At 43.9% G+C, this 24323-nt stretch overlaps 1 long non-coding RNA gene and 1 other non-coding gene across 2 annotated transcripts; one reads left to right on the forward strand and one right to left on the reverse strand.

The window, feature by feature from the left end:
* Nucleotides 1-23076, reverse strand: LOC132390714 (uncharacterized). Its single transcript, XR_009510985.1, has 3 exons — nt 22952-23076; nt 20727-20792; nt 1-440 (listed from the first exon to the last, which is right to left on the reverse strand). It is a non-coding gene; the product is annotated as an uncharacterized LOC132390714 (long non-coding RNA).
* trnak-cuu (transfer RNA lysine (anticodon CUU)) lies at nt 622-693 on the forward strand. Its single transcript has one exon. It is a non-coding gene; the product is annotated as a tRNA-Lys (tRNA).
* Nucleotides 23077-24323: the final 1247 nt, after the last annotated feature.

Raw genomic sequence — 24323 nt, forward strand, 5'->3', positions numbered from 1 at the left:
TAGTCCCCTTCTTGCACAGTACTCAGTTTTGAGGACGGCCTGCTCTAGGTAGATTTACAGCTGTGCAATATTCAGCTGGAGTCTGTGGTAGCTTGGTGGAAGACAAGCCTTATTGTGTCTGATGCAGATTTCTGCAACATTCACGAGCTCAGGGATTTGGACTCTATCTTCTGTGTGACTGTATTTTGCTGATATCTTATATGCTCTCCTTCCTGATGGTAGTGGGTCAAAGAGATTGTGAGATGGGTGGTAGGGACCCTCAATAATATTTTGGGCCCTTTGCATACAAGGCTTCCGGTAGATGTCTCAAATTGGGGGCAGGGAGACCCCAGTGATCCTTTTGGTGGTTTTTACTGTCCTCTGTAGTAAAGACCACTCGGTGGTGGTCTGACACCTTGCAGTTTCCATATTGCACAATGTTGCATCACATGACTTCTCATCTGCAGATGGATGGCACACAAACAAAAGCTTTATAGTGAGACAATAATAAACTAATATTAGTTCAAAAACTGGTATTGATAATGAGGTACAGCTGTAGCCCATTCAGTGCCTTGACCTTACACTGCCATTCAGTGTAATCATAGATCTGATTATAGCCTCAAATCTGCATTTCCACCAATTGTTGGCTAGCTCAGTTGGTAGAGCATGAGACTCTTAATCTCAGGGTCGTGGGTTCAAGCCCCATGTCGGGCAGTTATTTTCTTCCGTGGCTTCGTGTCTGTGCTCTTGCAACCTTTATTTGGCTCTACGATGAACTGAGGCTGTGGCCTGCACCAGCTGCACTGATGCCTGGCTTCCTGTCTTTAGCCGCTTGCTTACTTTTACTGTTTGCATAATCTGTATTTTTTTTCTGTCTGCAAAGTGGGTGTTTGATCGTCTTTTTTTACTGGGTGCTTTTGGGGCTTTTTTGTTTTGTGACTGCTTGTAAGGAAATGAATCTCAAGGCTGTATAATGTATACATACTTTGATATTAAATGTACTTTGAACTTTTCTTTTCAATATTTTTATTAATTTTCAAATAGAATACAGAGTACATGGTTATATGTTATGAATAAAAAAAGATAGAATAGTATTGAATACATTATATTTAAATCACACTTGCAATTGCAGTACCGTATTCATAATCAAACATGTACATTAATTAAATTGTAATTTGAATTGTAATAATTTTATTATAAAAGAAGAATCTAAACCCACTACCAAGAGCGAAGCTAATTGGTAAAGAAAGAAGGATGGAAAAAAATCCTTATCACATAGTAATTTATGTTATTAGCCAACATCTGTACTTTAACACCAACTCAAAGGTTTGGAAAGTAGTTCAAAAATGGTCCCCACAATGTTTGAAAGTCTTGGTTTGAATCAAAAATTGAATAATGGATCTTCTCTAAATTTAAGCATGGCATAATATCACTTTTGAACATTGAACTTAATCTTCCAATTTCTCAGAACTCAAATTGGTATTGGTTTATTATTATCACATGCACTAAGATAGAGCATAGAGCTTGTCATACACACAGATCAATTCATTATACACAAACTTTGAAAAACTTCCATAGATGGGGGGTAAAGAGTATATTAACTGGTTGCATCACAGCCTGGTATGGAAATGCCAATGCCCTTGAATGGAAAGTCCTACAAAGTGTGGATACAGCCTAGTTCACCACAGGTAACACCCTCCCCACCACTGAGCACATCCACACAGAGCACTGTCGCAGGAAAGAAGTATCCATCATCAAGGAGCACCGCCATCTACGCTGTGCTCCTTATTCGCTGCTGCCATCAGGAAGAAGCTGGAGGAGCCTCAGGTCCCACTCCACCAGGTTCAGAAACAGTTATTACCCCTCAACCATCAGGCTCCTGAACCAGAGAGGATACCTTCACTCACCTTCACTTGCCCCATCACTGAACCGGACTCACTTTCTTTATCTCATGTTCTCGATATTTATTGCTGATTTACTGTTATTATTATTTTTATCTTTCTTTCTGTACTTGCCCAATTTATTGTTATTTTTTGCACATTGGTTATTGTCTGTCTGTTGGGTGTGGGCTTTCATTGATTTCATTGTTTCTTGTGTTAATCGTGATTGCCCGCAGGAAAACCAATCTCAGGACTGTATATGGTGATATACACGTACTTAGATAATAAATTTACTTTGAACTTCGGTAAAACAATAATGATGCAGAATAAAGTGTAACAGCTACAGAGAAATTGCAGTGCAGCTGAACAATAAACTGTATGATCATAATGAGGCAGATTCTGAGGTCAAGAGTATATTATTATACCTTCTAGTAGTCGGACAACAGCGGGGTAGAAGCTGTCTTTGAGCCTAGTGGCACATGCTTTCAGGCTTCAGTGTCTTTGGCCTGATGGGAGAGAGGAGAAGAGAGAATGCCCAGGGCGGGTGGAATTGGAATTTTGGAACTGGAATTGGTTTACTATTGTCACGTGTACCGAAATACAGTGAAAAGCTTGTCTTGCATACTGTTCATGCAGACCAGATCATTACACAGTCCAGTGAGGCCCAACAAGGTAAAACACAAGAGAACGCAGAATAAAGTGTAACAGCTACAGAGAAAGTGTAGTGCAGGTAGACAATAACATGCAAGATCATAATGAGGTAGATTGTGAGGTCAAGTCCATTTTATCATACTAAGCAAGAGTCCAACATATTCTGTTTGGGTAGTCTCCAAACTGATGGCATATCGATTTCTCTTCCTGGTAAACAGATGTTCCTCCTCACCTTCCTCTATTTCCCACTCTGACCTTTCACTTCTTCTCATTTACCACTGGGCCCCCTCCTTTTTCCAATGGTCCACTCTCCTATCAGATTCCTTCCTCTCCAGCTCTTGACTTTTCCCATCCACCTGGCTTCACCTGTCACATTCCAGCTATCAAGTCAAGTCAAGTCAAGTCACTTTTTATTGCCATTTTGACCATAACTGCTGGTACAGTACACAGTAAAAATGAGACAATGTTTTTCAGGAATATGGTGCTACCTGAACCAATACAAAAACTACACTGACACTACATAAAACAACACAAAAACTACACTAGACTACAGACCCACACAGGGCTGCATAAAGTAAACAAAACAGTGCAGGCATTACGATAAATAATAGGCAGTACAATAAAGACAAAAGGCACAGTAGAGAGCAGTAGGTTGGTGTCAGTCCAGACTCTGAGTATTGAGGAGTCTGATAGCTTGGGGGAAGAAACTGTTACATAGTCTGGTTGTGAGAGACTGAACGCTTTCCAGATGGCAGGAGAGAGAAGAGTTTGTATGAGGGGTGCATGGGGTCTTGTGTGTCAGATGCTGGAAATGCTGGAACTCAGCAGGTCAGGCAACATTCATAGCAAGGAATAAACAGTCGATATTTTGGGCCAAGACCCTTTAACAGGACAAGAAAGGGAAGGGGAGGAAGCCAGAATAAGAAAGTGGGAGAGGGGCCACTCACCTAGTTTCACCTATCATCTACCACGTTCCTCCTTACCTGATTTCACAAGTTACCTCTCAAACTTCACCCTCACTTGGTTTCACCTATCACCTGCTACTCTTACCAGATTCCTCCTTCTTCATCCCTTTACCTCTTCCACCTATCATCTTCCAGCTTCTTACTTTATCCCCCTCACCCACCTGCCCACCTTTCCCCTCACCTGGTCTCACCTATCACCTTCTGGCTTGTACTCCTTCCCCTCTGCCCACACCCTTCCCTTCCAGTTCTGGTGCAGGGTCTCGACTTGAAAGGTCAACTGTTTATTCCTCTCTATAGATGTTGCCTGACCTGCTGATTTCCTCCAGCATCTAGTGTGAGTTGAAACTGAATTAGAATCCCATTTAACATTATTGACATAGGTCATGAAATTTGTTGTTTTGTGCAGGAGTACAGAGCAATGCATAAAAAGTGTACAACAAGTTACATAAGTTACAAGAAACACATATATATACATAGACAGTATATATATCACACACACAGACACACATATATGTACAAACTGTATATATACTGTGCAAAAGTCATAGATATATATGTATAAAACAAGTGTCTAAAACTTTAGCACAGAACTGTATGTCATGAAATTTGTTGTTTTGCAGCAATAGTGCAGTACAATATAAAAAAAGGTCACAAAAATAAATAAATATATAATTAAATGAGCAGTGCAAAAAGAGAGCAAAAATAGTGAGGTAGTGTTCATGGGATGTTACGTACACCGAATTTATTATTTTTTATTTGGTTAATGTTATGACCCTGATGCTGCTGTAAATAAGGTTTTCACTGCACCTGTGCAGGCATGTACTTGTCCACATGACAATAAACCCAACTTGACATGACTTACACACGACAATACTTTACCTTTAAACAGTTACCCTAAGTTTTATTTTGTTGCTTTATTTTACTCTATTTGGAAATACAGTGCGGAACAGGCTCTTCTGCCCCACTGAGCCACATTGCCCAGCAACCTACCGACTTAACCCTAGCCTAATCACAGGACAATTAACCTACTAACCGGTACGTCTTCGGGCCGCGAGAGGAAACCCATGCACACATGGGAAGAAAATACAAACTTTCGTACAGGGGACATGGGAATTGAACTCTGAACTTTGGTGCCCTGAGTTGTAATAGCATCGTGCTGACTGGTACACGACTGCGGGTGCCCGCTTTTTTCCCTTAAGCTCTTCGCATTCATCCCGCAGGATCATATATATTTCAATCAAGACATCTTCAAATCATTTAAGCTTGAGCAGATACAAATCTGGCCTGTCCAAACTTATAATACAGATTGTGTTTGATATGTCAATTTCACACAGTGATGGGTTACTCTGCCTTTTAGAAAGAACAGTGGTTGTCTGTATTGTGTGTAATACATGTAACATATTTTAAAACAGGCTTCCAAACACTTGCAATGCTCCATTCCCTCTAGAAATCAAGGTGAGACTTTCTATTACAGATTGCCAAGGAGACTGACTCAATTCTGTTTTATCCAGGCAGCTCATAGCTTAACTGGTGGAACAAAGTACCTTCACAAGTCACATCCAGCTCACGGTTTCTTGAGAACTGATTATCTTCTTGCGGTTTAGTCATGAGAACATTTCATGACTCAGGGACTGAGTGAAATCCAGAACATTCACCCAAAATCTGCCGTGAAGTGAGTGCCTGCTGCAACACTGGCTGCTGAAATATTGATTCGTCGGTGGCCAGTGAATCAAAAGAGAACTGCAGGGTGTCTGTGTGTTTGGGAGGGGTGGTGGGGACAGAGAGTGAGAAAGTGTGAGAATGAGCACACAAAACTATGAGAGAGTGTGACTGAATGAGAAAGAGAGAGAGAGTGCGAGAAAGTGAGAGAGTGTGAGAGAGGATGAGTGTGTGAGAGAGAGTGTGACAGAGAGAATGTGTGTGAAAATGAGAGAGGGAGAGAGAAGGAAAGAGAAAGAGGTTAGAGAGATGGGGAAGAAAGAGTGAGAGAGACAGAGAGAGAGTAAGAGAGAGAGAGAGAGAGTGAATGAGCGGCAGAGAGAAAGGCAGAGAGAGAGGTGATTGTAGCAGAGAGGGAGAAAGAGCAAGGAAATAGAGAGGGATAGAGAAAGATAAGAGAGAGTGTGGGAGAGAATGAGAGAAAGAGGTAGAGAAAGAATGAGAGATAGAGAGAGAACAAGAAAAGGGGAATGTGATAGAGAGAAAGAGAGAGAGAAGGAGAGAGTGAGTGCAAGAGAGAGGGGGAATATGAGAGTGAGAAAATGTGAGAGAGAGGGATAACAGAAGGCTGGGAGAAGGAAAAAGAATTTAGTAGAGAATGAGAGAGAGAGTGTGCATGTCTTTGATAAGTGGGTGGACACTGGAGCAGGCAGGGGAAGTGGACCCAGTCACAGGAGGACATACAAACTGCACACAGACCGCACCAGAGGTAAACAGCAGGTGTTCTGGAGGAGCTCAGTGGCTGAGGCATCTGTGGGGTGCTGCTCCACCTGCCTCCTTCCTGCAGCAGAGACTCTCTGTTGCTCCAGAGTGCAGCATCTGCGGTCCCTCCTGGAGCCAGAGGTGAGGATTGACTCTGGAGCTCAGTAGCAAAAACTTAACCCGAAAAGATGTCAGGACTCAAGAGACTGAGGTACAGGGGAAGTCTGAGTCAGGTAAGACTTTATTCCTTGGAGTGTAGGACAATGGGGGGGGGCAACCTTAGGGGTGCATAACTTCATGAGGGGTATAGATGGGGTGAATGAACACTCTTCCCCACGGTTGGAGCCTAGGTTTAAAGTAAAAGGGGAGAGACTTAATAGGATGGAGATGGAGACGTCGTAAGCGGTGTGCGAGGAAGTGGAAGTGAGACAAGCGGGCAGGGGTCTGTGCCGGGCAAAAAGCGAACCCTAGCCGACCGGCTCTCCCGTCCATTCTGTTCTCCGATGTCCGCTCCCTGAACAATACATTGGACTACATCCGGTTCCAACGAAATACTCGGCGGGAGTACAGAGTTTGCTCTGGGTATGTTTTTACAGAAACATGGCTCACTCATGGAATTTCGGATGCCGCTATTCGGCTGGACGGGCTCGCCTTGTTTCGTGCGGACTGGGACGCAGCTCTGTCCCGGAGGACTCGCGGTGGTGGGTGTGTGTTTGCATCAACACGGAATGGTGTAAGAAATCCGTGCTGGTTTCCAGACACTGCTCATCTCCAGTGCAGTTTGTGGCTGTTCAATGCAGACCATTTTATTTGCCACGGGAATTCACCTCTGTCCTTATAGTCGGTGTGCACATTCCCCCCCAGTACTAATGCTAAGGAGGCGCTCTGTGAACTGTACGGGGCTATTAGTGAACTGCAGAACGCACACCCTGATGGACTGTTTATTGTCGCTGGTGATTTTAACCACGCGAACCTTAAGTCAGTGCTCCCCAAATTCCATCAGTATGTGGACTTTGCAATGAAGAGGGGAGAACGCGTTGGACTTTGTTTACACAAACATCCCCGACGTGTACCGGGCAGAGCCCCGCCCCCACCTCGGATACTCAGACCACATCTCTGTTATGCTAATCCCAGCATACAGACCGCTCGCCAGGCGCTCCAGACCAGTTCAGAAGCAGGTGAAAACCTGGCCAGCAGGAGCCATCTCTGCTCTTCAAGACTGCTTTGAGCACACTGACTGGCACATGTTCAGGGAGGCTGCAACGGATGGCGACTCTACCAGCTTAGAGGAGTACACAGCATCAGTAACCAGCTACATCAGCAAATGCATTGATGATGTTACTCTGTCCAAGACCATCACTATACGTGCCAACCAGAAGCCGTGGATGACCGTAGAGGTGCATGCGCTGCTGAGGTCCCGCGACTCCGCCTTCAGAGCAGGCGACAAGGCAGCCCTAACAGCAGCAAGGCCCAAACTGTCCCGAGCCATCAGAGGGGCAAAGCGTGCACACATCCAGCTAATCCACAGCCACTTCCAGGACAGCGGCGACACGCGGCACATGTGGAAGGGCATGCAGGACTTCACCAATTACAAGACAACATCACCTGACTGTGCAGGTGATGCCTTCCTCCCAGATGCGCTGAGTAACTTCCATGCCCACGTTGAGGCGGAAAATGACGTGGCGGCGAGGAAGTCCACCCCTCCTACAAATGACCAGGTGCTGTGTCTCACCGTGGCCGATGTGAGAAGAACCCCGTGCAGGGTCAACCCACGGAAGGCTGCTGGACTAGACAACATCCCTGGTAGAGTGCTCAGAGGATGTGCAGACCAGCTAGCAGATGTTCTCACCGACATCCTCAACATCTCCCTGAGCAGTGCCACCATTCCAACGTGCTTCAAGACCGTCACCATCGTCCCCGTGCCGAAGAAATCTTCAGTGTCCCGCCTAAATGACTACCATCCCTTTGCACTCACATCCATCATCATGAAGTGCTTCAAGAGGCTCGTCATGAGGCATATCAAGACCCTGCTGCCTCCCTCACTGGACCCCCTGCAGTTTGCGTACCGTCCCAACCACTCAACAGATGACGCCATTGCCATCACCCTCCACCTGGCCCTAACTCACCTGGATAACAAAGACACATACGTTTGGATGCAGTACATAGACTTCAGTTCAGCATTCAACACAATCATCCCTCAGAAACTGATTGGAAAGCTGAGCCTACAGGGCCTGAACACCTCCCTCTACAACTGGATCCTAGACTTCCTGACTGGGAAATCTCAATCAGTCCGGATCGGGAGCAGCATCTCCAATACCATCACTCTGAGCACAGGGGCCCCCCAGGGCTGTGTGCTCAGTCTACTGCTGTTAACCTTTGGACTGTGGGAGGAAACCAGAGCACGTGGGGGAAAACCACACGGTCACAGGGTGAATGTACAAGCTTCTTATAGACAGTGGCAGGAATTGAACCGCAATCTAACTGCAAAGCAATTTGAACTACATTGTCCATATGAAAAGTGCACTTTAAATAAGTTATTATTATTATTATTATTATTATTAACAGTTGGCTGATAAAGAAGTCATTTAGCATTCTGCTTACTAAGTTGGGAGTCACGTGACGAATTGAACATGTTCATCATTCATAGGGTGACAATGAACCATATGATCACATATAACAGGAGGAGGGCAATTGACCATTGTGGAAATGCTGGGCCATTTGAAAAAAAACATGCAATTAGTCATACACCACTCGATCTTTCCCTGTGAGTTAAATCATTTACCTCTCATTAATCACCAAACCATTTTTACATTTGAGTGTTAAAAATAGAAGATTGCATTTTCTCCAAGAAAACATTTTGCTTCTCTCTAGGAATTTATAAGTGGTGGTTTTCTTGAATAGCTCCAGGGGTAAGGTTATGTGGACGAGATTACTGGGGAGAAGTTGGAGGAAGTTCTCTGTATAAGAAGGATTGAGAGGAGATTTGTTGAGGACCAGATAGGCTTAGCGAGGGTCAATAGAAGGAAACATTTCAGCTTGATAAAACTCCCATTAGAGAAGAGTCCAGTGTCAGCCATGCTGATGCTATGGCCAAGAACGTGCCTCTACAGATAACAAGATGGAGTACTGGTAGGAGATATTGATGTGGGGTAAAGACAGAAACCTTTCTCTCAATGTCAGCTAAATAAAAAAGATCACCATTAAATTCAATGAGAAGAGCCAACTATTCTCCCAATCAAGATGGCACCAAGCTGCTGGTCTCTGGTGAGTTGTAGCTCAGAATTAGTTGTTCTTTTAAATTCGTAAGGATGGTTTTGGGGACAGAGGAAGGAGTTAGGGGTCAGGCTGGGGATTAGGGACAGCAGCCTGGAGTCTGAAGGCTTGTCCTGGTATTAGAGGACTGCTTATATGTGTGTGATAGATGAAAAGAGCTTGTTTTGCTATTGTTGTTTGTTATGTTCAGAGTTAGAGGTCAGGCCGGGGATGTGAAGAGTTAGAGGTCAGATTAGGGTTTAGGGACAGGGATGTGGGGGAGTTAGAGGTCAGATTAGGGTTTAGGGACAGGGATGTGGGGGAGTTAGAGGTCAGATTAGGGTTTAGGGACAGGGATGTGGGGGAGTTAGAGGTCAGATTAGGGTTTAGGGACAGGGATGTGGGGGAGTTAGAGGTCAGATTAGGGTTTAGGGACAGGGATGTGGGGGTGTTACAGGTCTAGTTCTTCATTTCATGCTTTGCATTTGAAAGTCAGCAGTGTGAAAGGGTGATGAATAATATCCAGGGTCCTGTCCTTTGCTTCATGCTCAAAGGCCAACAACATGGTACAAAAGGACATCTAAGGATGTCAGGCTGTCCCAGAACCATGGGTTCTGGGCTGGTAAGTCGGTGAGCGTGGAGTTTGAGCCTGGTCTTCAAAATCTCATTATCGGATGGTTTGGAGTTCATAACAAAGATCAAAACCTGAAGATCGATCGAAAATCCAGAAGGCAAAGCCTGATGGCTGAGGTCTGGAGTCTGCAGTCTGGAATCAAGGGTCTACAGTCTGGAATCTAGGGTCTGCACTCTGGAATCAAGGGTCTGCAGTTTGGAATCTAGGGTCTGCAGTCTGGAATCAAGGGTCTGCACTTTGGAATCAAGGGTCTGCACTTTGGAATCAAGGGTCTGCAGTTTGGAATCTAGGGTCTGCAGTCTGGAATCAAGGGTCTGCACTTTGGAATCAAGGGTCTGCACTTTGGAATCAAGGGTCTGCAGTTTGGAATCTAGGGTCTGCAGTCTGGAATCAAGGGTCTGCAGTCTGGAATCAAGGGTCTATTGTTGTTAGTTATGTTCTGTGTTGTTCTGCCGAGGATTGTGGACAAGATACATTAGTGCCAAAACGTGAGGTGACACTTGCAGGCTGCCCCAGCACATCCTTAGATTGTGTCAGTTGTTAACACAAACGACACATTTCACTGTGTGCTTCGATATAAAGTGAATCTGAATCTGAGTACACCCCCTTGTCTGAAACAGAGGTGCTGGGGGAGGGGGGGCTCATGGTTCAAAGCTTCAAGTTCCTAGGTGTAGCTGCTCCTGCTCCAGTCATGAAGATGCTATGGCCAAGAGAACACACCGACACCTCTCCTTCCTTAGTAATAATAAATAATACTGAGAACATGACTCACTTCTCGAAAGTGAGTCTATAGGTTGTGGAATCAATTCAGTGCTGAGTGAGTGAAATTATCCACACCGGTTCAGGAGCCTGGTGGTCCCTAAACCTAAGGCTCGTATACCAAAGAGAGTTTGGCTTGAATGGTGGGGGTGGAGGTTCTTGATGCTGTTTGTGTACTTGTTCATAGCCTTCACTTACACTTTATTTGTCCACCTGCATTGTACTTCCTCGGTAGGCCCAACACTATATTCTGAATGGCTGCTGCCCGACCTGCTGAGTTCATCCAGCTTGTTTGTATGTGGTGATTTGACCACAGCATCAGCAGTATACTTTGTGTTTACTATATTCTGCAACTGGTTCCCTTTAACTACCTCAGTGACTGAGATGATCAGTCTGGGTGGTACGCAAACCAAAGCTTTTCAATGGATCGCAGTGTGTTTGGCAACAATAAACCGATACCAGACATCTCAATGGCCTTTGAATGTAGCAAGTGGTAGAATGCCAGGCAAGTTGATGCGAATCCAATTCAGATTCAGATTTAAAGTTCAAAGTTCAAAGTATATTTATTATCAAAGTATGTACAATATATACAACCTTGAGATTTGTCTCCTTGCAGGCAGTCACAAAAACAAAGAAACCCAATAGAACCCATTATGCAAACATTAAAAAAGACTGTCAAACACCCAATGAGCGAAAAAAAGAACAAATCATGCAAACAATAAAAAGTAAGCAAATAACATTCAGAGCTGAAGTTCACAAAAGTGAGTTCGCAGCCACAAAGTCATTCACAGCTGGTCTAGAAGCCTGTTATTTGCAGGCCACAGCCTCAGCACAGAGACAAGTAAACCATGCTGGGCAGCGAGCTGAACTCTGTCCCGTCTCTCTCCTCCAGCCTTGACATTTTCAATCTCAGGGATGAAGTAAAGTCTCAGCCCAAAACGTCGACTGTACTTTTTTCCATAGATGCTGCCTGGCCTGCTGAGTTCCTCCAGCATATTTTGTGTGTGTTGCTTGGACTTCCAGTATCTGCAGATTTTCCCTTGTTTGTGATGGTAAAAAATCAAGCCTCTTTCCCACCCCACATCTCCTCACATATGCAAGCAGGCTTCCAACCCTAGGCAGGTTGCCTCTGGGCCTCTAATTCTTGGCCCTGGTCTCTCAAACTCACAGACATTAGGCCGTCAACCTCCAGTCTCTGGTCTGGTCTTGCAATCTTGACCTTCAGGCCTCTAATTCTGGGGTGAATAAAATGGGATGAGTGTTGGATTTATGGTATAAAAATAGGTTAGTGTAGATTCAGTGGGCCTAAGGCCTTGATTTGATGATTTATGATGCCATGACTCAGTATGAAGTCAATGGTCAAAATGATATTTTTCTTTGTGTAATGATTCCCTGATGACAGCCAACAAGGCAGAGAGGTCTGGAGGAAGGATTAAGGGTAAGGAGTGATGTTGAAATTCCAGAGTTTTGGCACGGCTACCAATGGTGGATCCATGAAAGGCCTAGATAGAGTGGGCATGGAGAGGATGTTTTCTATAGAGGGGGAGTCTAGGGTCAGAGGGCACAGTCTTAGAATAGTAGGATATCCCTTTAGAATGCGAGGGAGATAATGGAGGAAGAAATACATTATGTAGGAGATGGATTACTTTAGCCCTTTAATTCATCATAATCATTATGTGCCATGGTGTATGACATGGGTGCTCATGGTTCTTGGCAAATTTTTCTGCAGAAATGGTTTCCCATTGCCTTTTTCTGGGCAGTGTCTTTACAAGATGGGTGACCCCATTCATTGTCAATTCTCTTCAGTGATTGTCTGCCTGGCATCAGTGGTCACATAACCAGGACTTGTGATACATATCAGCTGCTCAGAAGACCATCCACCACCTGCTCCCACAGCTTCATGATCCAGTTGAGGTCTATGTAGGTGCCATGCCTTGCTCTAGGGTGACCTGCAGGTTAGCTGTGAGAAGAAGACCCTTACACCTCCTTTAATAGAGACATATCTCCTCCTCCGGCTTTTAATTATTGGCTTAATTAAACATTGTGAACTGAAGGACCTGTTCTTGTGGTGTACTGGACTATGTTCTATGATTCTGAGAATAAAGGGGTTAACATACGGTGAATGTTTGATGTCTCTGGGCCTATACTCACTGGATTTTAGAAGAATGATGACGGAGCTCCTGGAAACCTTACAAATATTGAAAGGCCTATACAAAGTGGACTTGGAGAAGTCTCTTAGGTGGGGAAGTCTAGGACCAGAGGGTACAGCCTCAGGAGAGCAGTACGTTCCTTTAGAACAGAGATGAGAAGGAACTTTTTTAACTAAAGAGTGGTGACTCTATAGAATTCATTGTCACAGACATCTGTGGAGGTCAACTCATTGGGTAAACTTAAGGTGGAGTTTGATAGGTTGTTGATCAGTAAGGGTGTTGAAGGTCACAGGGAGGGCAGGCGGATGGGTTTGAATGCAATAATAAAGCAGTCATGATGGCATGGAGGAGCAGATTCGATGGGTTAAATGGCTTAATTTTTCTTCTATTTCTTATAGCCTTATGGTGCAATGATAGAAGTATTAATTTAGAAGAGATACAGCAGGTAATTAAATAAGAATTGATGAAAAGTCATACCTGTACTAGATAAAACAACATCAGTCCTTGCAGAGTGTGGTTGAAAAGGGAAATCTATTCTCTTTAATGACTGTCCATATTTATTTCAAGCTATTGGTTCAATCCCCTTACAATTGCCAGCTGACCCTATGAAAGCTTTATAATAATTGGTCCTGGCATTTCAGCTCTTGCAAGTGTCTGTTAGATTTCCACTTCGACTACAAGCTTTGACAGGAAGATTGAGGATGTGTACAGTACACTGATAGCTACACTGCAGCACGAGACTGCGTTGTGTCCAGGGACCTGAAGCTTGTAGCTCGTGGAAGCATGGATTTGTGAATAAGTGTTTCTAACGCGTTGATCCCTGCCGACTGCATCCCTCTGGGATGCAAACACTGATGTGGCACTTTTTCAGGATAAGTTTTCCGCTGACGGCTGTGGAGGCCAAATCATGAAGGCTACCTCACTATTTTTGCTCTATATGTTGGCTGTCAGTCATATCCAACGGTATTAGGAAACCTGTGCGGGGGAGCTTTTAAAGTGGAAAAGTTGTTGCACTAGGGCATTTCCACTCTCTTCACCTTGGAAGTCCAGTTCCAATGGTATGAGTAGTCATCACAAATTGGTTGCAGAGAATGACCATGCCTGTGCCTTGTCACTTTCAACAGAGCATTGTAGAACTGCCTTTCTAGCCGCTGGATCTCACTGTTAGTCTCATCCACCCAGTCCGCCAGAGATGACTTCATATGCATGTCCCCTTCTCGCCAGCTACACTCATCTGGTTTAGCCCCCCTGTTGAAGTGGAGCATTGGGTCTGGCCGCAGTAGAATGAAAACAGCTACCTGGAGCCTCAGGTGAGAGCTGAGCGTCTGGTGGGGGACCAAAGGTGAGCCAGCTGCCCCAGAATGGACACAACAAGCCCCTCCCTGGACATCCCATAAACTCTGGTGACTAAGCAGAGCTTCGAACCAGTTTTCTCTGAGGTGGACGATCCACACCAGGGGTGCATGAAAAGAGCTACTTTTTAATCAGAGCGGCGATGGAGATTTTGAAGGCAGAGCTTTGTGACAGTTTTTTTCTGAGTTGAGGAGCGACCAATCAGCGAGAGGGATTCATTTGAAAGGGCCAATAAAAAAAAGCACATGTGCAAGCGGAGTGGCTGTACTGTTGGAGTGTGGTTTTGGCTCATCAGGCTTGGGTGAGGTAGGTTCTCTTGTAGATTACTCTGCCTCCGTCCTTACTTGTTCATTCCTCCTCTGTTAGGGCGTAGCTGATTAGTGAGAATAGCTCCAGGGACAGTGTTTTGTCCTCTGTGTGGAAGGTGAGAAGTTTGGGAGACCTCCAATCTCCAGACAAACACATCTGCACTAGGCGCACCGAGCTGCATCTCCTGAGAGAACGTGTTAAGGAACTGGAGCTGCAGGTCGATGACCTTCAATTCATACAGGAGACTGAGGAGGTGATAGACAGGAGCTACAGAGAGGTAGTCACTCCTAGGTTGCAGAAGTCAGGTAACTGGGTAACTGCCAGGGGAAAGAGGGGAAATGCACAGCCAGCGCAGAGTACTCCTGTGGCTGTTCCTTTCACATACAAGGATCCAACTTTAGATACTGCTGAGGGGGTGACCTACCAGGGGCGAGCCACAGTGACCAGGTCTATGGCACTGAGTCTGGTGCTGTTGCTCTGAAAAGTGGAGAGGTGAGGAGGACTGCAGTGTTGATAGGAGATAGCCCAGTCAGAGGAACCAAGACAAGGTTCTGTGGATGTGCTAGAGACACCAAGAATGTATGTTGCCTCCTTGGTGCCAAGATCAGGGATGTCTCAGGACCAGGTCTATGATGTTCTCAAGGGCAAGGGTGAGCAGTAAGAAGCCTTGGTGCCTATTGACATCAATGACATAGGTAGACAAAGTGAGGAGATCCTGAAGAGAGATTTTAAGGAGCTAAGTAGAAAGCTGATGAACAGGCCCTCCAGGGTAGTAATCTCTGGATTGATGTCAGTGTGGGTAAGAATAGAATGATTCAGCAGGTAAATATGTGACTGAGGGACCAGATCATTCATCCTTCTGGGAAAGGTATGACCTGCACAAAAGGAATGGTTTACACCTGAACCCAAGGGGGTCTAATACCCTTGTGGGCAAGTTGACTAGAGTTGCTTGGATGGCATAAGCTAATATGGCGGGGGGATGGGAACCAGAGTGATAGTGCTGAAGATGAGGTTGTTGGTTTACAAACAGAGCCAATGTGTAGTGAGACTGCCAGCAAGGAGAGGCTGTTGAGAGGGCAAAATTGCAGTCAACAGGATGAGTTGCGTTGTAAAAGGTGGCCAAAATCGAAAAGGGTGAATACAAGACTGGTATTATATTGAAATTTGAGCAGTATACAGAGTATGGTCGATTACAGTTACAGACTGGCATGGATGATGTTGTTGAAATCACCAAATCACGGCTGAAAGAAGATTATAGCTGGGAGCTTAATGTCCATGAATACACATTGTATCAAAGGAACAGGCAGGAAGGCAGAGGGGATGGTATTGCTCTATTGGTAAAAAAAAAGAAGACATCATTAGAGGCAGGTGCCATAATGATGTAAGTTGTTGAATCATTTTGGATAAAGCTAAAGGACTACAAAGATAAGAAGACACTGATGGGTGTTGTATACAGACCCCCAAACAGCAGTAAGGATGTGATCTGCACATTACAATGGAAGATAGAAAATGTATGCCTATAGGGCTATATTACAATAGTGATGGAGGATTTAAATAGCAGTTAGATTGGGAAAATTGGGTTGATGCTGGATTCCAAGAGGGGGAATTTCTAAAATGTCTATGAGATGGCTTTTTAGAACAACTCATGGTTGAAATCACCAGGGGATCAGCTATTTTCAACTGGGTGCTATGCAATGAACTGGATTTGATTAGAGAGCTTAGGGTAAAAGAACCATTAGGGGAAAGTGATCATAATATGATCAAATTCACCCTGAATTTTGAGGCAAACCTGAAGTCAGATGTATTAATATTACAATAGTGTAAAGGGAATTACAGAGCCATGAGAGAGGAGTTGGCCAGAACCGATTGGAAAAGAACTCTGGGAGAGTTGACAGCAGAGCAGCAATGGCTGGAATTTCTGGAAGCATCTGGAAGGCACAGAATATATACACCCCAAAGAAGAAGTATTCTAAAGGAAAGATGACACAACCGTGGCTAACCAGAGAAGTCAAAGCCTACTTAAAAGCCAAAGAGAGGGGAATATAATAGAGTAAAAATTAGTGGGAAGTTAGAGGATTTGGAAACTTTTGAATTCCAACAGAAGGCAACTAAAAAAGTCATTAAGAAGTTAAAGACGGAATATGAAAGTAAGCTAGCTAATAATATTAAATAAGAAATCAAAACTGTTTTCAGATAGATAAAGTGTAAAAGAGAGGTGAGAGTGAATATAAGGCAGCTGGGGAGGTGGTAATTGGGGACAGAAAAATGGCAAAAAAACTGAGTAAGTATTTTGCATTGGTCTTCAGCGTGGAAGACACCAGCAGAATGGTCAAGTTCCAGGAGTCAGGGGTCATGAAATGTGTGAAGTTACCATTACTAGGGAGAAGGCTCTTGGGAAACTGAAAGTAGATAAGTCATCTGGACCAGTAGATGTACACTCCAGTTTCTAAAGGTGATGGCTGGAGGCATTATTAATGATCTTTCAAGAATCACTAGATTCTGGTATGGTTCTGGAAGACTGGAAAATTGCAAATGTCATTTCACTTTTCAAGGTAGAGAGGAAGAAGAAAGGAAATTATAGGCCAGTTAAACTGACCTCAGTGGTTGGGAGATGTTGTAGTTAAGTATGAGGTCCCAGGGTACTTGGAGGCACATGACAAAATAGGCCATAGTCAGCATGGTTTCCTCAAGGGAAAACCTTGCCTGGCAAATCTATTGGAATCCTTTGAAGAAATAACAAGCAAGATAGACAAAGGAGGATTGGTTGATGTTGTGTACTGGGATTTTCAGAAGGCCTTTGACAAGGTGCCACACATAAGACTGCTTAACAAACTACAAGCCCATGGTAGTACAGGGAAGATTCTAGCATGGATAAAGCAGTGGCGGATTGGGAGGATGCAAAGATTGGGAATAAAGAGGACCCCTTCTGACTGGCTGCCAGCAACTAGTGGTGTTCCACAGGGGTCTGTGCTGGGATTGATTCTTTTTAGTTATATGTTAATGATTTGGAAGATGGAATTGATAGCTTTGTTGCAGAGTTTGCAGACAATATGAAGATAGGCAGAGGAGCAGTTAGTTTTGAGGAAGCAGAGAGGCTGCAGAAAGACTTGGACAGATTAGGAGAATCAGCAAAGAAGTGGCAGATGGAATACAGTGTCAGGAAGAGTATGGGCATACACTTCAGTTGAAGAAATGAAAGGGTTGACTTTTTTCTAAATGGAGAGAAAAAACAAAAAATGGAGTCACAAGGGGTCTTGGGAATCTTTGTGCTTGATTCCCTGAAGGTTAGTTTGCAGGTCGAGTCTGTGGTGAGGAAGTCAAAAGTGATATTAGCATCATTTTAAGAAGACTAGAATACAAAAGCCAGAATGTAATACTGAGAATTTATAAAGCACCGGTGAGGCCTCACTCAGAGTATTGTGAGCAGTTTTGGGTCCCCTATCTTTGAAAAGATGTGCTGAAATTGGAGAGGGTTCAAAGGAGGTTCACAAAAATGATTCCAGGTTTGTACGGCTTGTCCTGAAGAGCATTTGATCGTTGTGGGCCTGTATTCACTGGAATTCAGAAGAATGAGAGGTGACCTCATTGAAGCCTTTCAAATGGTGAAAGGCCTTGATAGAGTGGATATTGAGGGGACATTTCCTATGGTGGAAGAGTCTAAGATCAGAAAACACAGCCTCAGACTGGGGGGTCCTTTTGGAATGGAGATGAAGAGGAATTTCTTTAGCCAGAGAGTAGTGGATCTGTGGAATTCATTGCCATAGGCAGTTGTGGAGACCAACTCTCTATGTATGTTTAAGACAGAGTTTGACAGTTTCTTGATTGGTCAGGGCATGAAGGAACATGGTGAGAAAAGGCAGGAGATGGGGCTGAGAGGAAAATTGAATCAGGCATGATAAAATGGCTGAGCAAATTCAAAGGCCCAATGGTGAATTCTGCTCCTATATCTTATGGTCTTATGGACTATCTACATTATATATATAGTTGCAGGAATTGCCAATCAGAGTTGAAGTCAATGTAGGGCTGCTTTAGCGACTCCAGTCATGGGTTTTTTCTTTGGGGTTTACTCCTGAAGTCTTCCTAATGAGTGGATATAGCTGCAAGGCAGTGGAGGTTTGAGATCAGAGTTTTCCTTCTCCTCGATGAGCTGCCAACCACAGCTGACGAGCCCATTTGCCTTAAGGGACTAGTTTTAAATCACCAGTAACCCAAATTTGCCTCTTGATAGTTGAAACAGTTCTGCCCAGATTCATAACCAAGCCACAGATGAAGGCCAGGAGATGGACTTGGTTGTCAGGGGCTATTTGATGGAATGATAGAGCAGCATTGGGCTGAATAACCAAATTCTGCTCTCACGTTTTATGGTCTTTGTGGTGTATTCAATATTTCCATGATAGTTGAGTAATATTGTAAACGTATTGTTTGATTAACCAGTCTTTGTTACAGAATTCATTATACCTTATATGCAAGAAGTATGTGAATGGCATACACCATTATGTCAACACATCAAGTGAGTTACCTCACTAAAAACAAGGAAAATAAAACTAAGGAGAGCAGTATCCCAACCCCTTTGATTCGCTTCTGAAGTGATGGTCTCAGTGGATTTGGGCAAAAAGGGCTAAAATAAGAGGGCATAATTTGAAGGTGATTGGGGCAAGTATAGGGGCTGATGTTAGAAGTTGGTTATTTTACACAGAGTATGGTGGGTCCATGGAATGCCAAGGGTGGTGGTCAAGACAGACACAAGAGGGCATTTAAGAGATTCTTAGATAGGCACATGGGAGATAGAAAATTGGAAGGTTATGTGGGAGGAAAGGTTGAGATTGGTCTTAAAGTAGGTTAAATGGTCAACACAACACCATGGGTTGAAGAGCTTGCACTGCATACTAATGTTCCATGTTCTAAAGTGGCAGAATCTGACAGAAATCTGATTCAAGGTGACAGTAACTCAGACAACCACGCAGTACAGCAGAGGTGTGCAGAAGAGCATCTCTGAATCTGGTGCCAACACAGCATAACCCTGCACAGCAACACAAAATGCTGGTGGAATGCAGCAGGCCAGGCAGCACCTATAGGAAGAAGCACAGTCGACGTTTCAGGCCGAGACCCTTTGTCAGGACTAACTGAAGTAAGAGATTACTAACCCTGTATACCTTTGGAATGCGGGAAGAAACCGGAAAGACACACAGTCATGGGAAGAACTTCTTACAGGTGGTGGCGGGAATTGAAACCCCATTGCTAGCGCTGTAAAGTGTTACATCAACCGCTACGCTACTCAGGGACCATGTGCCAATAATCAAAGTTTAAAGTACATTTATTATCAAAGTACGTGTACATTATACAACCTAACAGGCAGCCATGAAGCAAAGAAACCCCAAAAAGCACCTACATAAGAAAAAAAGACCACCGAACAGCCAATGAGCAGAGAGATTAAAAAATCACATCAAGCCCATGATGTTTCCGAGTCGGCCCAGTGCTTAAATCTCAGTCTAACCATCGAGTTCTGTTGAATCTAAGTTACCAACTTATCAGTTTAAAGTGCCCCTATGACATGTCCAAATTTGAACTTTCAAACAAGTGATGATCTAGTCATTACTGTATTGATGCTTGTGGGCGTCTTTTGCTATGGAATAACAACTCTGACATGAGTCGTGCTTCAGTAATTACAGGGTGCTTTGTCGGCATGAAAGACACTTTAAGAGTCCTGGTTCTTTCACAGAAAACAGAACGTACAGTGGCGATAACTCACCATGACAGAGGTGTTTATTATCTAAGCATTAACGATCAGTAGCTAAAATGAATTGAGCTCTGTCTCCTTGTTGTCACAACAAGGTATTCTTCATATTGCAGTTATTCTCATTTACAGGGCTGGTGTAACACGGTGTCCCATGAGCGGTGCTTGACTGGCCAGTAGATTAAACTATGTTGGAAGTCATAAACTCAAGAGATTCTGCAGATGCTGGAAATCTTGAACAGCACACATAAAATGCTGGAGTATCTCAGCATGTCAGGCAGTATACATGGAGGGGAATAAACAATTGACATTTTGGACCGAGACTCTTCATTGGGACTGGAAAGGAAGGATGAGGAAGCCAGAATAAGAAGCTGGTGAGGGGGGGAGGAGGTATAAACTGGGAGGTGGTATGTGACATCAGGTGAGGGGAGGTAGGTGAGTGGGGGAGGGGGTGATGGTCGGAAACTGAGATGTGATAGGTGGATGAGGTAAAGGGCTGGAGAAGGAGGAATCTGATAGGATAAGAGAGTAAACCATGGGAGAAAGGGAAGGACGAGGGGCACCTGGAGGTGGTGATGGGCAAGTGAGGAGAAGGAAAAGATGTAACACCTTACACTTGGCTGCATTAAATTCTCTTACCTGTTTTCCCCTGAGTGACACAGATAGTGTAGATACTCAGTTCTTTTTTCCCAGGAGAAGGAGAGTCTAGAAGTAGATGGCATAAATTAAGGTGTAAGTAGAGAAGCTTAAATACTTGAGGAGAAACTCTTCACACAGAGGAACGTGGTTCTGTGGAAGAAGCTTCCAGAAAAGGTAGCAGAAGCAAATACAATACAATACAGTCATTTCGGCTCATGATACTGTGTCAACATTGTAACCTACTCCATGATTAATAGAACCCTGTCCTCCCATATAACCCTCCAGTTTTTAAACAAGAAGATCTGCAGATGCTGGAAATCCGAGCAACACACACAAAATGCTGGAGGAACTCAGCAGGCTAGGCAGCATCTATGGAAAAGAGGACAGTTGACGTTTCAGGCTGAAACGGGCCCAGGTCCTGTGTGTGTGACCTCCATTTTTCTTTCATCCACCTGCTTATCCAAGTGTCTCCTCCACTGTAAGCAGCACCTTCCATGCACCTACCACTCTTGTGTAAAAAAGCCTGCCTTTGATATCCTTCCCTTGCCCTCCTCCTGAAATTTCCTTAAAATTCTGCACCCTCGTGCTGGCCATTTCTGCCTGGGGAAACACCTCTGGCTGTTCACTTGATCCATACATTTTATCATCTTATATACCTCTGTCAATTCAACTTTCGTACTCCCTCTCTCCAAAGGGAAAAGCTACAGCTCACTCAACCTTTCCTCATATGGCATCCTCCACAGCCTCTCTAAAGCTTCTGCATCCTTCCAAAATGAGCCAGCCAGAACTGAACATGTATTTCAAGAGTGGCCTAACCAGCGATTTATGGAGCTGCAAGATTACCGCACAGCTCTTGAACTCAGTCCCTTGATTAATGAAGGCCAATATGCCATGTGACTTCTATCAATCTTATCAATAAAATGGAATTATTGCAGCTAGGCATCACAGTTAATTTAAGATTGAAAGAGTATAGAGTGGGGGTTCCCAACATTTTTGATGCTGTGGAGCCATAGCATTAACTGTGGACCTGTGGACCTCAGGTTGGGAAACCCTGAAAGTTACAAAGATGTTGCTGGGACTTGAGGATGTGAATTATTGGGAAATGTATATTTTTTATTATTTGTTAATGTATTTGTGATATTATTACTTTATGTGTTGTTTGTGAGTTATATGTACTGTGTTGTTCACCTTGGTCTAGAACAATGTTGTTTCATTGTTGGTATACATGTATATGGTTGAATGACAATAAACTTGAACTTGACATGGACAATACAGGCCAAAAGTGCTCATTTCTGTGTTGTATAATTCTATGACTTACAATTCTATGAATTTTCCTCCAAAAATTCTTCAATAAAAACAGAAAGTTTTATTTAACAAACGATCCACCAGTTTAACAATAACTAAAACACATCTCTTCTCACAGTTACCAAAACCGATTCAGTAATACACACAAAATGCTGAAGGAACTCAGCAGGTCAGGCAGGACCTATGGAAAGGAATAAAGGGAATAAAGAGTCTCTACAAAAGCTCTCAGCCCAAGATGTTGACTGCTTATTCCTCTTCATAGGTACTACCTGACTTGCTGAGTTCTTCCAGCATTTTGTGTGTCTTACTCAGGAATTCCAGATTCTGCAGAATGTCTTGTTTTTACACACTCTGTGGCCACTTTATTCCGTTCCTCCACTACCGAATATCACGGTCACTCAGAGTATTTTCATGGTCTACAGCTGCTGTGGCCCGTCTTCTTCAATGTTTAACTTGTTATGTGTTCAGAGTTGCTCTTCTGTACACCAAAGGTTCAAAGGTTCATTTATTATCAAAGTATACTACTCTGAAATTCTTTTTCTCCAGATAGCCACGAAACTGAGAAAGAAAAGAATGGCAGCACGATCATCAACCTCCAAATCCCTCCTGCCTGTACAAAAAGAAAACAAAAATGGAACAGGCACATTGACCACCCCCCCGCCATCCCCTCTCCCCCACACCGAAAAATCAAGGAAGCTCTGGCAAAAAACACAGAATATAAAATAAATATAAGACTGAAATAAAGTCTATAGTCCAAGTCCATATCACAAATGCGGAAAACCTGGGTAATATTCTCTGGGCACAGGGGCAGCCTCTTCTTTCTCTGATAGCAGAATGATCCCTCAGTGATCAAAGGCAGTCTCCCCTCTCTGGAAGCAGGACAATCCCTAGCGATCAAAAGGCAGGCAGCCAGTTCTCACCTTCCACATTCGCCCCAGTGTTTCAATCTCCCTCATCACTTTCATTGGCGAACAATGGAAGCTTTAGTTGTCGAACATCAGCTCGCACCCTTCTTGCGACTTGGTTCCCGATAGCTGACTCTGCCTCTCAGAGACTGCAGAGCGCTGAAGCACCCAAGTGATCTCCAAACTGCAAATCCCAGGCTCCAACGGTTTCAGAACCACATTCAAGATGAAAAACAAATGTAAAAGACATAATAGAAGTGAAATATATGGTTTCATGATCTGCTGCTGTTGTAAAACATGGTTATTTGCATTACAGTCATTTTCCTGTCAGCTTGAATCAGTCTGGTCATTCTGTCTAACCTCTCTCATTAAAAAGGCATTTTCATCCACAGAACTGCTGCTCTCTGGATGATTTTTTTTGTCTTTCTCACCAATCTTTTTAAAACCTGGGGGCTGTTTTGCATGAAAATTTCCAGAGATCAGTAGTTTCTGAGATACTCAAACTACCCCATCTGGCACCAACAATCATTCCAGGGTTAAAGTCACTTGGATCACATTTCTTCCCCATTCTGATGTTTGGTCTGAGCAACATCTGAACCTCTTGACCAAGTCTGCATGCTTTTATGTATTAAGTTGCTGCCACATGATTGGCTGATTAGTTATTTGCGTCAACGAGCAGGTGGACGTAATAAAGTGGCCGCAGAATATAATGTTGTTCCTGTCTTTTCTTTCAGGACATATAATACATCGGCATATCATTTGGCCAGGGTACCCTGCATTACTAATCCAACAATTTATACAGAAGGTTCCTACTCCCTCAAGGGTTCTCTGCACAGACAAGTGGCTGAGCGCAGGAGCTCATGATAATGAAGAGTGAGGTGAAAATTGGCAAACTGTCAGATGAAACGACCTGGTAAGATCGTTCTGTCCTTGCCGCAGCAGGTCGAGGGCTAAACTGTACACGTCAGGGCTTCTTTTATTCTTTCCTGTCTTTATTGTAATGAGAAAATTGACTGGTTTATCCACAAGCTTGCTCATTCTGCGATTGTATGGAAGGGTGAACTGTTATTGTATTCAGCTGATGCAGTGGGGGAACTCAGCAGATCAGGCAGTGTCTATGGAGGGGAATAAAGAGCCAACATTTCAGGCAGAGACTCTTCATCAGGACTGGGGAAATATATTCAGTGTTAGAGACTAACATCTGAGGCTAGCTGGGCACCATAAAGCCACAGGGCTGCTCAGCAAGGAACCAGGCCCTTCAGCCCATCGATTCCACCCTCAAGGGACTCATTTAAACCAAGGCAGAAAATAAACTGCTGGAGGAAATAAGTGTGTTGTGCTGTATTGCGTAGAGGGAAATGGAGAGGTTGTGATTTGGATTCCTGTT

Source organism: Hypanus sabinus, chromosome 3 (genome assembly GCF_030144855.1).
Source record: "Hypanus sabinus isolate sHypSab1 chromosome 3, sHypSab1.hap1, whole genome shotgun sequence".
In the NCBI taxonomy this organism is placed as follows: domain Eukaryota; kingdom Metazoa; phylum Chordata; class Chondrichthyes; order Myliobatiformes; family Dasyatidae; genus Hypanus; species Hypanus sabinus.